Source organism: Miniopterus natalensis, chromosome 21 (genome assembly GCF_054644295.1).
Source record: "Miniopterus natalensis isolate mMinNat1 chromosome 21, mMinNat1.hap1, whole genome shotgun sequence".
In the NCBI taxonomy this organism is placed as follows: Eukaryota; Metazoa; Chordata; class Mammalia; order Chiroptera; family Miniopteridae; genus Miniopterus; species Miniopterus natalensis.
In genome coordinates, this window is record NC_142101.1 from 2,521,019 (window position 1) to 2,536,032 (window position 15,014).

General features: G+C 44.8%; 1 long non-coding RNA gene across 1 annotated transcript in view; it reads right to left on the reverse strand.

The window, feature by feature from the left end:
* LOC148090738 (uncharacterized) overlaps nt 1–15,014 on the reverse strand; it is a 245,841-nt gene that overhangs the window by 187,962 nt on the left and 42,865 nt on the right. The window contains exon 2 of the long non-coding RNA XR_015716301.1: nt 13,806–13,906. This is a non-coding gene — a long non-coding RNA (uncharacterized LOC148090738). The remainder of the gene's footprint in view (nt 1–13,805; nt 13,907–15,014) is intronic.

Below are 15,014 nucleotides of genomic sequence, written 5' to 3' on the forward strand. Positions count from 1 at the left end.
CCCGGAGGACTGCAGCTGGTGAGAATACGCCATCACCAGACAGTTTAGGAACTTCTCACCGTAGGAGACAGAAACCTGATCTAAACTTGCAAGACAATGAAGCAGAAAAGTGTTGCCCAGGAAGGGAACAGTACGGCTAGGATTAGGGGCCTGGCAGTATATTCCTGGGGTAGGGATGCAAGTCTGATGATTTATAAGAATCTGTGTCTAGGAGGGTGGGTAACACCCAGTCTGTGGGATTTTGGAAGCACTTAAAAATTTCATCAATTCACGTATGATATCTATTGAAGAGTGTAAGTGTTGCTAAAATAAGGACCCTATAAATTACGACAGAGGGATTTACCCATCGTATGCCACTCTCTGAATGCAGGTTTACGTTTCCATGGAAATATATAACTCAGTGGATTGAATTCAAGTCTTAAGGTGCTATTAGGTAGCAAATTAGGTGAATTTTATTTTTGTAAATGTCAGACAATTTAATTTACAAGACAGGACATTTCTAGAACTCTTATAATACTTAAGCTTTTATTTTGCATTCCTCTTATGAAACTAAAGTGGAAAAAAAAGAAAAAGAGAAAAAGAGAGAGAAAAAGACAGTGCTTACTTTTGTAGACATAAAGGGAAAACACGTGTACTATGTTGTGAGTAAACGCCTGGGGCATTAGCTCTGAGTAGTGCACTCACTGTCCACAAAGTGAAGGATTCCTGTTCAGTTTATAAAACAAGAACTCATTACAGTGCCCCTCTTTGATGGGAATGCCAGGAAAAGTGGTTTAGACCAAAGCATGAACTGACGTGGTGCCTTCTCAAGGCTTTTGCCTTAGCAGGAGGAGCACAGCACACCTGCAGCTACTAAGGATGTAATCATGTAATCGAGTCATCCTTCTCTCCACATTAAGAGTTGATTTAAGGTTGACTGGTGTGCACCAGAGTGAACAAATTACACAGAGGAAAGGAGATTTAATCTGACCTTTGAGAACAGATACAATTTGGGTAGTCTATAAGGGGAAGGAAGACTATTCCAGGTGAAAGGAATAGTGTGAGCAAGGAATGCAGTGAGAGTGAGCCAGCAAACCTGTTTCAGGCGGCAGGGGGCCGGGCTGCCAGCGCTGGGCCATGCCCGTCCCCCCTGAAGAGTCCACAGTTCTGACTGGGGTCTACTAAAAGATCAGGAGCAGAACACACATGCAGAGTGTGATATTTTAGAAAAATGGTCAGGCAACATTATGCAACATGGTTAAAATTCAGAGTAAAAGCCATCTGGACAAACTAGGCAATTACAGGCAAAGCTGGGGGCCTAATCAGCCATGCGAGTGTCGGGACCTGAGAGCCGCTTAGAGTCAGACCTCTAACGTGCTGGTGACAAGTGTCAGTAAAGGAGGAAAGAAGCAAGGAGAAGGGGCAGACTGAACTGGTCCTCGGCAGACTGTCCGGACAAGGTGGAGACAGAGCTTTCTGCAGATAGGCCCCTGTGAACGACGGACAGAACCAGGACTCAAAACGCTCCCAAAACTTTCCCCTTGAGGGTTGACTTTAGGAAGAGACCTCTGGTGGTACGTGCAAAGTCCTATGCTTAAGTTCAAAACACCAGCTGTACAAGTAAAAGACAGCAGAAAAGTCAATCCACAGGACGTCACACAGCGAAGACGAGTCTTAGGAACTGCAGCTATTATCAAGTAGGCAAATGAAAAGTAAACAAAAGCCAAGCGTATAAATGGCTGATAAAAGTATTAAACTGACTTTAAATCATTAGCTGAATATAATTAAAATGAGGGGATGGCAGCTATCTTTTCCTGGATCTGTTCAGACCAGCCCTGCACTGTGGGGTTCATCACTTTTTCTTAGAGCATTTTAATTGCCTCTGTTGTATGAACAATAACGCAGTTCTGCCTTCTCTTCCCAATTTTCTCTGCTGCCAGTTCTCACTCACTGTCCATCAGGATAACGGTTTTGATGCCACAGTATGAACGGTGATGATCTGGGAAACGGAATCGTCTTTTTCTTCCCGTTTTTCATGGGAAGGACTGGAGAGCGGTTTATCTGTACCTTCTGACCCTCCCGTCTGTCACCCTCTGTCGCAGGCATCCCGCCAGCAGGTCCACCGCCCGCTCTGGGTGCTGGGAAACTGGGCAGCCCCACCCTAAGCAAGGGGTCCCGGTTTAGCTTTGCCTCTGGACACTGGATAAATCCTCGGCCCTCGTTAACCTACCCTAGTTTCAAAAGTCTGTTGTCTCCTTCTCTCTCTCAGCCCCGAATGCCCCGCCCACACTGGCTTCTGCCCTCAGGACCCAGTCACGCTGCCACCAAGTCCACGCGCTTCTCCCTCCCGGTCAGGGACATACCCCGGCCGCAGCCCCACCCCGGTCGGGGCGTTTGGGAGGCAGCCTGTGGATGTTTCTCTCTCCCATCAATGTTCCCCCCTCCCCTTCCCCTCCCCTCCCTCCTCTTCCTCTCTCTAAAATCAATAAACATATCCTCAAGTGAGGATGTAAAAAAAATTGATGAAAGTGAAAGTAGTTTAAGGACTTTGTATTAAAATTAGCTGTACATATTAAAATTAAGGATACTATGCTTGTTTAAAATCGAAGGTACAGATCAAGATTAGTGTGATAACTTTAAGATGTTCATGTTAAAAGGCAAATGACAACTCAGGGTGTTTTCCTCAATTCCATTTTTATATGCTCATTAGTATGCAAGAGAATGGAATATAAAGATGTTTTAACTTGGCATCATGCAAAAGCTAATGTACACGCCATAGCATTTTACCCAACACGGCAAAGATCTCTGTTTACTTCTTGGAACAGCTAACCCAAGCTCAGAGACTGAGAATTCGAATGCTCCTCCACACAAGGCCACCTGTGAAAGCAGAGACGTGATCCTGTGCCCGTGTGGCTGAGCCCCCTCTAGCCCCTGACAGTGGTTTGTGCCATGTCCTTCTGACGCAGGGGAGCTCCCAGGTGCTAGGTGGGAAATGAAGCAGGAGAGGGTCCTGTGCTCATTGTGTGCTTTCATTTCTTAAGGGAATGTGAAGCTGTCTTCGCTGCAGCTGTAAAGTCTTGGTTCCGCAATGATCTGACTCTATCAGTAAGACTACTCGGAGAGGTCGTGAAGCTCACAGGGAGGCAGTCTGGACTATACACCGATCAGAACTGGTGAGAGGGAGGGTAGACCAGGAGAGGGATGGCCTCAGGCTGCTAAGGTTCCACTTCTATCCCTGAGATTTGCACACACAACATCTTTAGGCCTTAACTTTCTCATCTGAAAAATGGGCATGATGATCACAGTGCCTACATCAAAGGAGGGCTGCTACGAAGAACAGAGAGATTAATAAATGCAACCCCCTTAGGAACTTCTATGGCTCAATAAATCTAGGCCTGAAGATTCTCTAAATCTGCCATATCATATTGAATCCATGTAGTATCGTTAAAAGTGTTCTACATTCAATTACAAGCGCTGGTCTTCGGCCCAGTTCTTAGATTTTTATCTATTATTCATTTCAGCCTTGCATTCTGGGCACCCATTCCTTCAGCCAAGACACTGTTGCCTAAGTGCTAAGACACTAAGTTCTTAACAGTGATGACATACAAGTTCCATATCTCCAAGCAATCTTCAGAATAGCCCTGCTCTTACTCGTGACTTTCTTAGCTGAATTCCCACTGCCCTGGGGAAGCACCAGATCATTTAGTCTTCAATTGACAACCATAAGTCTTCAACTGGATTTGACATGCAAACCTTGTCTAACTATGTTTAAATTTTCTGAGTGTTGACTTTTGTTCTTAATTCTCTAAAAATTCATAGGTACCTTTAGTCTGAAACCTGCATAGCATATAAATAGCACAAAAGCTCACTGCATCCCAATTTGCAATATCTAATGTATAAATTATTGCTATGTCAAAAGGAATTTGAAATCATCTCTGAAATGCGGCTTTCTCATTCACATTTTGGCCAGAGGCTGACCCATTTTTTTTTTCATATTGGAAAAATAATGCTCCACCAGGTAAGACACACAGGAAAACCTACAAGTTTAATATCCTAACCTAGTGTCACCAAGGCATCAATGAGTCCAGTTCAAAGGGTGTTCCAGCATTTCCTATGTAAGGCATGACCCAAGTTCCTGTTCTACTCTATTGAGAAACTGTTACAATGGTCCTGCCTCAAGCCTTTCTCTCCACTTTCATTTTGTTTTCAGAATCATGAATCCCCCTGCCCCTCACCTCTATGAAAATAATCATGAGAAAGGACTTCTCTAATGTCCAAGGATTCTTCTAATTAAAACTAACTTAAGGCGGGTGAGATTTTGATTGTCAAGCAGCAAACTTCCCTTTGTGTATTAGTCTGCTCGGGCTGCCACACAACCAAATGCTATAGACTCGGTGGCTCAACAACAGACATTTATTTATCTGGAGGCTCTGAAATCCAAAAGGAAGGTTCCAGTGGACTTGTATCCTGGTGTGGAGGTGGGGAGGTGGGGAGGTGGGGAGGCGGGGAGGCGGGGAGGCAGGGAGGCGGGGAGGCGGGAAGAGGGAGAGCTGTCTTTTTCTTCTTTTAACAGAGCCACCCACACTATGGATTTAGGACCATCCTTATGATTGTGCCTAACCTTAATTACATCCTAAGAGCCCAAGTCTGGATAACTTCACATTGGGGATTAGGGCTTCAACATATGAATTTGAGGACACAATTCCCATGGCACTCTGAAAGGTCAAAGAACTATTGTGATCTCGTGAACAAAAGAAGGTGGAGAGAGAGCCTGTTTTGAACTATGCGGCCATGATTCTGCAGAGAGCTGAAGGCAGCAATCAATACTTTTCTTATGAAGCTGTACTGCATCCCGGCAATATAAACACTGCACAAGACCTGATGAAGGTCGAATGATCCGATTTCCTCCCAAATGCACTGAAGTCGCATTTCTCTGAAGCACATAAACTCATAGAAATGGCTAGAAGCCTGGCCGGGCGTGGCTCAGCAATTGAGCGTTGACCTAGGATCCAGGAGGTCGGGGTTCGATTCCCAGTCAGGGCACATGCCCGGGTTGCGAGCTGCAGCCGATCAATGACTCTCTCATCACTGATGTTTCTATCTCTCTCTCTCTCCCTCTCCTTTCCTCTCTCTGAAATCAATAAAGATATATTTAAAAAAAAAAAAATGGCTAGAAAAGACTAAGGAGGAGATCTGAGGTCAGAATTTACTGAAACCAAAACATATAGATGAAAATATATCTTCTCCTGACCTGCCTGAATCCTTTGAACATGTGGAGGAAAAGGGGCCATATACGAAACCTGACAAGCTCAGGGGAGCCGTGTGTGGCAGCCTTGTAAACTCAGAGACCTAAAATAACCACAAAGGATGGTCTGAAATTAAAACTTTTTAACTAAAAGCAGTTTATGATGGGTAGTCATATCCTAGGCTAGACACTCTTCCCTGACAAAGGTCAATTTTCACCCTAACTGAGCCTATTGTGTTTTTACATTACCATAACATACCTTTGGAATGTTAAAGTAATTTCCCTTTTTAGGATCCCTTAGAGCCCAGGCACCGCTCTTTGGAGACCACAGATCTCCTCGTTGTATTCCTTGTTGACTGACAATTAATAGGTACCCTCCAGACCTACCTACGTGAAAGAAGTATGTGTCTATCATTTTACTTTTTGTCCAATCCCAGGGGTCGCCCCCACCACCACTTCGCTTTCCACCGCCTCCCAAATCTATCACCAATGAATCTCATATAACCCACTCAGGTCTTCTCTTTTGATGGATGCAAAACTGCCATTCTCTGAAGCATTTTCTCAATCTGTTGAGATTTTGCCTTCTGGAAAGTGTGGACAGTTTGGCTCAAATAAACTCACAAAACTTCTCTACAGGTTTGAATGTTTCTTACATTGATAAACAAGTAAACTTTACAACTGTTAGCTCCAGCTCTTGCTATTTCCCAGATTTCACTGTCAAAGAAACGGATTTCTTCCTCCAGTGCAGAGCTCCCTGCCCCTGGCTGCTGCCTGCTTTGTCCTACAGGAGAGTGAACAGGGCCTCCCTCTTCTCTCAAGAGTTTACAGGCTGTTCAAGTTCTTCTTGAGAAGCTCATCAGTCTTCCTACCTTTTCCTACCTTTTGTTCTGTTGCTCATCTTTATGATTATGCTTTAAACCTCTTCAAATCCTCCAGCCTCCCCTTGAGTTGGAACCAACACTACTCATCAAGTCCCCTTGGGACTGAGCATCAGGGTGGGTTCCCTTGATGTTCTTGAAGTTTGCTGACAAATTTTCAAAACAGAGGCCCAATAGTGCCTCACTGCACCTCCGCTGCTGCTTCTTATTCCAAGAGAGCCTGTCTTTCAAAATTGTAACTAACAACAAGTCTTCAATTACCGTTGCCATAGAAATCATCTCTAACTAGAGTTCACATTCTGGATTGTTGATTCTTGCACCTTAATTATCATAACTTCATAGATACATGGCCCCCACAGAATCGCTTGGCCCATCATGTGCAAAATTCTCTCGAAGACAAATGGCACCATCCTCAAAAGGGTCAGTTTCTTCCAAAGACAGATGACCTATTTTTTTCTCTGCCTGACAGATTCCAGCCTCTGCATAATTGTCTGGAAGATATTTGTTTTGCTTAAGATGCCTAAAAAGAGAGACTACCTTTCAGAGTCAAGAGGATGAACTTGGAACAGGCTTCAGGAAAGCAGCCTAGAGGGAACTGACCTAAGATCTGGTGACATTTGAAACTACAAATTTATTTTGAGATAGTTGTGTTCCCTGGAGTCTCTTGCCTCAGGATCCTTGTCAAAACATTGAAATAAGTATTCTTTGATTTCATTACTTCACAGTGGATCTTTCCATACACTGGGTCTTGGGGGACCCCTCAAGTGGTGTGCCTGAGGGAGCGCGATCCACTCCCCAGTCTAGGAGATCTAGGAGTGAACATTCTATTTTACATCCAAATATGGAGAGGTCATTTCATCCACTGTGAACACACACAAATTGAACAGAAAAGGTTCATGATTGAACAGAAAAGGTTAATACAACATAAAACACTTAAGTTCATTGAAAATTAGGACTGACTATACTCTCCCTAGGAAAAATATTTAAAACTTGAAATGAATGAATCACTATATGATGAGATCCTCACTAGACACGAGGGGGACAGCTTAAGGTCATTCTGTATCTTCAGATCATTGCTTAGCAGTTACTCCCTCGGGCTGACATTTTATTTAAATTAAACTGAATACATAGACTATATTCTCTGTGTCTCTCTGCTAAATAATGAAAAGCTTGTAGCCTCTGACTTTTAAATTATTTTCTTTTTCTTTTTTGGATAAGAATCAGGAAAATGTTCTAACAACAGGCTGAGTAAGGTAAAATTCTCTGAGCAAACACCAGATATATCCACAATATTGGTAAAAATTACTCTTAGAAACAAAACTTGGAAGTTCTTAATCGCACTTGCTAATGTCTCTCTTTTCAAGTCTCACAGGCTCCTACAAGTTTAAAATGAAACCCAACTGCTTCCTTGAGATCTGGGGTTGGCCTTTAAGCTCTTCACTGCCCAGCTCCCCCTCTGCAACCTTGGACTGTCCAAACCCTGCACAGGACTATGGCCTGGTTTTTCCAAGCCCAGCATGGCTTCCTCTGGCTAAGTATAAAGGGCCCAGCCCCTGAGAACCCCCATCCAGGCTGGCAAACTTTCCTGAGTGATGTTAGTTCCTTAGCTCCTTTGTTCTCACCCAGAACCATTAGCTTTCTACTGCTTTCAGCTGAGGTCCAAACAGCTTTACTACTTCAACTACAGTCACTCCACAGTGTCTCAACTCTCTGGATTCTTCTCTCTTGCATTTATATCTATCTCTATCTCTATCTCTATCTCTATCTCTATCTCTATCTCTATATCTTTATCATCTATATCATCTATATCTATATCTATATCTATATCTATATCTATATCTATATCTATATCTATATCTATACCTATATCTATATCTATATCATCTATATCTATATCTATATATCATCTATATCTATATCTATATCTATCTATATCATCTATATCTATATCTATATATCATCTATCTATATATCTATACTCACACACACACATGCTTAAGGTGTTGTGTTATGAGCAGATGAATTAGAAATAAATATATATAAAAATTTTTTCAGCTACATGTCACACAAACATTTTGAATATTAAGAAATACTAACAAAAATAACTATAAGCAACTCATTTATTTATTATTTATTTATTTACTCCTCACCTGAGGATAACTTTTATTGACTTAAGAGGGAGAGGAAGGGTAGGGGGAGGGAGAGAGAAACATTGATTAGTTGTCCCTGTACACACCCAATGGGGGAACGGAGGGTGGAGCCATACCTAGGTCTGTGCCCTGACCGGGAATCAAACCCAGAACCTTTTGGGGTACAGGGACGACACTCCGACCAACTAAGCCACCTGGCTAGGGCCCACATGCAAGTCTTTTAAACAATGGTCCTTTTCCAAAGCAGATAGAATTTCCATATAAGGGACAGTTTTTGAGAAACACAGTTCTATTTTTAAGTGATTTTTTTTTCTTAAGATGGGAAAGTACTTTTACATGAAATATGCTCAGTTTATGTTAAGGTAGCCCTTTCTTTTGGTGATTATTTTGCCTAGCTGGGATCAACTTAGGAATTTCAAGCACTATGTCTCTAAAACCTTGCTGTCACATGAATTGGAATGTGAAGCCATAGGATGCTGGGTGCTGAGGCAAAAAGGAAACGTATTGACTTCGGGAAAAAAAAGACCCCACCCATCAACCCTTCTCTCCCTCGGGGTCAGGTGATGCTCCGTGTATATTCCAGGGCCCTAGGAGCTGAGGTGCCGGGCGGTTCCTGGGGTGCCTGTCTCGTCTGGCTCTGCACGTTTTCATTTCCAGGCCCGGCCCGGACCCACCACAGGAATCCCTGAGCAGACAGCTCCAGCACAGACCTCCCGTGGAGTCATGCGAGCTTCCCCGACTGTTCCTGTTCAAATCTTAATCCATGCCTTCTGTCCCACAAACCTGGCCCTCTTAGGTCATGTTCTGTCCCACGGACGACACCTATATCTACTCCCTCAGACACTTAGCTGGCCACACGGCCACCGTCCTGGCAGCTGGTGTGGCTGTGCAAGAAGACAGCTGGTCCCACCCACCCTCACACTCTCACACACACTGATGAACTCAGCTCCTTCCCCCAAAAGCCACAGTGACTCTTCTAAAATGTGCTTCCATGTGGTCACTCCTTCGCTCAGTTTTCCAATGGCTCTCAGGTCACTTAGTGTAAAATCCAAGGTCCCTGAAGTGGTCTAGGTGGCCTTGGGTGATCTGTTCCTCCCTGACAGCCACTGGCATGATTCCCTCTCTCACCATAGTCCTGCCCTCTCTTCCAGGCACATGGGCTCCTCTGTCTCTCCCCCAACACCCAACCCTGCTGTTATCTCGGGGCCTTTGCTGATGCTCTTTCCCTGCCTGGGTTTCTGGTCCCTCTTCCAATGTGAGCTTATGGAAAAGGACTTTTAAAAATCTTTATTGATTTTTAGAGAGACAGGAAGGGGGGGATAGAGAGAGACAGGAAGGGGGGGATAGAGAGAGACAGAAACACTGGTTTGTTGTTCCACTTTTAGACATTCATTGGTTGATTCTTGTGTGTGCCCTGACCGGAGATCAAACCTGAGATCTTGGCGTATCGGATGATGCTCTAACCAACTGAGCCATCTGGCTAGGGCAGGGAAAGGGCTTTTTTGAGTACGCACTAAAAAAGCACACTGCCACCCCCCTCCCTCTTACTGGCGTCTTCTTTAAAAATGATGCCCATCTCTCTCTGCTCCAGCAGAGCATACCAGATACGGTCTCAGACTTGATGAATTATCATTTATTGCTCACTATCTTATGTATCTAGTTCATGGATTAAGTCAGCTCCTGGCTTTGGTATAACTTCATTTGCCTGTGTCTAAAATTAAACTGTATCTAAACTACTTATTCACTCATTCCACAAATACTTATCAAAGGGTCAGGGCATGGTGCTAGCACAGAAGACCCCAAAGAATGTGTATCTTCTGATCAAAGACAGTCACTCTCAGAAGTCAACACGAGGTGCCAAAGCAATGACAGGATCAGAAAAGGTTTGATGGAATAGTCAGTATATATTTTTTAGATCCATTTGATATGTTAATATAGAATAACACAAATCATCACAAACAACTCAGTATCGCCAAGAGGCAACTGCCCTGTAATCAACACGGCACACCCATCCCCCACTTTAGATTCTTAAATGAATCCTAACCAACCACATGTCAGTTAAGGAGCTTCTCTGATTAAAGGGAGTTAATGGCAAATGACAAGTGTAGTGAAAATGCAGTGAATGCCCGTAAGCCAAGGTTCACTTCAGACACTATTAATTTCCCTCCCCATAGCTGTGTTGTGTGCTGGCAACACGGTGGGTTTCAAATAGATTTCAGTCTTCTTCTGTCCAGCACCCGGACGCTCAGGATATAAGAAATTTAGACAACAATGATGTTAAATTATTTGAAAAGCTCTGCCTCTACTAACGTAGAGCTCGAAAAGAGAAGGGGCATCACTGCTTGAATCCTCCAAGCACATTCCTAAAATGGGCTTATCGCCGCTCTGCTCCCCACAGAGCAGACTGTGCAGCGCCCAGCACCCGACCCAAGGGGACACTCAGCGTGTCGGGCCGCCGGACGCTGGCGGGGTCCCCAGCAGGTCGACGCGGTAGGCTTGTGCCTCTCTCTGTGTATTTTGTTCTTCATTTTCCCCAAAAATCAATATTTAGGAGAAAGTTTAAAATACCAGCTGTTTTCTTAAATGTAGGATAGCTATGCCAGGCTTATTATTTGGGTAAACTGGGTCTCCAAACACACTGTAGGTTCATTACTGAAAATAATTGACGGTAAAGAAGGTGGCTATGCCGCAGGCGCTGACCCAGGACCTGGGTGGCTGGGTTGCCGCACCCTGCTGGTCTGCTTGCCCGGGTGGCCCGCGCACATTTCATTATGTCCCTAACGCAGCTCCGCGTCCTCTGCACAACGTGACGGGTGAAACGCTGTGGTCTGTACTACAGACAAATGTCTCCAGCACGAAATCAAAGTTGATCCCGTGCGCAAGGGGTGCCGACATGGACCCGAGTTCCCCCTCGGCTTCCATGAGCCTTGCATTTACTGATTTCTTTTAAAACTCTGATTAAAGTAACATCAATAAACCTCGAAGGGTGTCTTTTGATGAAAACGTTCTGATGATACCCTGTCTTTTCCCTCCAACGGGAAGTGGGACAGTGATAGTGACAGCGAGGCCGGAGTCTACGTGAGAATGTCAGTGGCTAAAACAATGGTCTGTACAGTCACTGTTGTCGCCATGAAACAAAACAAAGTCTCCACTGCGCTCCAACCAGTCACCAGACTGAACCACTCACTGGTGAAGGAAGGTCTGTGTGTCTGAGCAGCCAGAGAAAAGACGCCAGCTCCGACCCCACCCTGACAACACCTCTGATTCTGCTATTCTGCCTCAACATTTACCAATATCAACTTACAGTGCTGAGTAAATCATGCTGCGATGAAGGAGTGGCAACTAGTAAGCTCTGGTAGCCGTGCCATAAGTTAATCTTACCATAAAGCCACTGTCCAATTACGAAACCCTGAGAGGAGCGGGGGATCCACGCTAACGGGGCGCCCCTGGGAGAGGTCGGCGCACTCCAGGGTCACCTGGAGCAGCAGAGAGGGGAGGGCACTGAGCAGGGGATGGAATGAAACGGCCTGGGCACCTTCAGCTGCATCTTTCATGCCTTTCCCGCCATCGCCCCCATGGAACTTAACGCCTCGATGACAGGGTCCTGCAACAAGCCGGACCCAGGCTCTTCATGCAAACAGTGGACCGACAGTCATTAACAGTCATTACCTTACTCCTACTGCTACTGAGGAGGCTGAAGCAGGAGTTCACCAGCTACTTTCCTATTTAAAACAATGACTCTGGCTGTCGGGTGGGGATTGGACTGAACAGAAATGAGATGATGAGGGGCAGATGTAGATGAGGCAGGGGACAAGGACAGAGACAGAGGAGGTGACAAGGACAGAGACAGAGGGAGGTGACAAGGACAGAGACAGAGGAGGCGACAAGGACAGAGACAGAGGAGGCGACAAGGACAGAGACAGAGGAAGGGATTCAAGCCGTGGTTCCAAACCCTGGCTGCACATCAGAACCACTGACAAGCTGTTTAAAAACCATCTGAAGCCCCACCCTTAGATGCATGATGCTCATTTTGCGGATGCAGCGTGACCCGTGTCCTGTCACAGTGAGGGCTGAGGACATGGGGCGAGAGCGAGGCTCTGGAGGACGTGACGGGCCAGCTGTAGAGGCTGACGGAGGGAAGAACGTCCTCTGACAATGTGATTTCTGGTCCAACTAGTTTCACTGTAGCGCCTTTACAGAGCAGGAGAAGACTGGGAAGCCAGATTTTTATGTGAACTCTCTGGATGTTTGATCTGGCATTTTTTAAACATATGCATGTCAGTGCTGTGTGGGCCAAAACGCCGCAAAATAATCAAACTGAGTAGAATATGCAGGTAACCATTGGCGTCTGCCTTAAGTCAGGGAGGTTAAACTCTAATCCTGGATTTCAGACTCACGGAAAGTATCAGGAAACTCTTTGCAGACTCTCGGAAGCACGCCCGCTGTTGGCCGATGCTCCATGAAGAATATAGGTGACCTGGGGCACTTGATTCATTGCAATACGATTGATCATTTCCCTTCTCCTCCCTCCTGCTCCCTTCTTTTCTTCCAAATTAAATAATAATACTCTTTCTAAAAGAAAGCATAAAAATGATTCCCAAGGTCCTAGGTTAAGCAGTAAAGCGAGGTCTCACACGTAAGCAAGTCTCAGGTCTGTGCTATTCCCCCAACGTGGTTTCCAGCACTTCTTTCGGGGGCGGGGGCAGCAGAGGAGCTGTTACAGAGTTTATTTTTGAAAATACAATTTATATAGATGGGAAACTTTTCTAAACATGTACCAGCATTTTAACAAACCAACCATATTCTTAAAAATATTTAAAAAGTCAAATACAACGAAACAATGACTCTTATAATAAATGTCCCTGAGTGACAACATCCCCCAACACACAACACCATTTACCTAAGGAGTCTGAACTGAACTATATGCTTATATCTTGGGGGAATCTCTTTCCCTTCAAGAGACTTCATCAATAAAAGAAACCGTCAAATACTGTATTTTTTATTTTATGTCATATTTATGTCACAATATACCAAGGGAGTAACTTTCACAAAACCCTGGAAGTCAAGGGATCATTAATTAATTCATGTGTATAGTCATTTAGCTTATAATTTAGCACTTAGTTTTGTCTAAACCTAGACTAATGGATAAAATAAGAAGTTTATGTCTTTCTGTTAGAATTTTGAACCACAGAAATTACACTTATAAACGTACCCGGGATCAGTCTTATTCCATATACTTGATTTCCATGGAGTTGTACCTAAGTCTTATTATTTTAAGAACCACACGAGCATAGAATTTCCCCTCTCCTGGAATGAACACACTCTTAATTTGTATATTTCACATAACAAAGAAGATAAAGAGTCCTCAGGACCTCGGTGTCACACTATAAACACATACTTCTAAGAAGACAAGACAAAGGTCATCTCTGACACGAGTTCTACTCCTCAGAACAAATTCCATTCTCAGAAAACAACAAGAACAGTAGGAATGGATGTGCACCCACAGGTACAATTCAAAGGGCAGATAAGACTCCAAACGGAGGCCTCACGTACCTACACCAGGTAGCTCATCAAACCGATCCACGTGTCAAGGGCTGAGCTGTGTGTCGAACTTCCCATGAAGAAAGAAGCCAGGTGCCATGTCACCACAAAGGCTGGAAGGCAACAAATACGAGGTGGTAAGTAAATGTAAACAAGATAGAAAGCAGAGCAGGGTCTGGATCTCTAGACTGTGAGGAGGTATTTTAATTAAGTGCTAGATTTCATAAATGGAGATTTATCCCAGCATTTTCCAAATGTGCCTCACCAAGAAACACTTTTATTTTGAGCACCAGCCGGCATCCCACTGAACAGTGAGTTCGTGCGGCCTGCCTCTCACACAGAGGTCACATCCCGGGGTCTGTCCCATGGTCACAGGTCCTCAGTGTAAAACTTCCAGTAATAAATAACATTGGTGGTACTTTATAAGATCCCCCCTTAATGTGTATACATAACACACATGTATTTATATTACTTATAGAAAGCTAGGTGTTGAGTTTCCTTCACAAGTTTTACAGCAAATACACACAAAATCATGTTACTACTTCAATTTATTTTATGGCAACAAATATTTGACATTCACTCATCTTTATGATCAATAGTCACTGAGCAAATAACGTGAACTAAGTACTAGGTTGAACAAATGAACAGGACTAGGTCCTGCCCTCCAAACAGCGCAGTCCACCCAGCAGGGCGCAGCTGGGTGCAGGCCACCCCACAGAGGGTGCCAAGGAGTAGCAGTTGCCATCACTGTGCAGAGAGCTCAGCGGTGGCTGCCAAGCAGAGGGTCTCTCGGCTGAGTCTGAATGCTGACTAGGGGAGTGCCAGGCAGACATGGGGAGGTGGAGGCAGGAGGGTGGAGAAGGGCCAGGCAGCTGGCTAGGAGGACGGCTCGTCCCAAGTGCTGCCTGAAGAGGCCGCCACAGTGTGGGATGTGGCCACACGTGATCCGGACACAGGGCTTCTGCATACAACTCAGATGACTGTAAATCAGTCCAACAGCACAAACAAATCGCCAGCCCAGTCGCTGGATGCAATTGGAACATTTTTCCAAATCCTTCCAACATTATCTCATTCTGGCTCCAGGTAGGACAGGTGGCTGTGCCTGAGGGGCTCACCCAGAACAACTGAGGGCGCTGCACAGACTTGAGGCCAAGGTGGCATCGGGCCCTCTGCTGCAGGGGGAACTTCTGATGCCAGGACTCAGGGAGACATGTGTGCCAA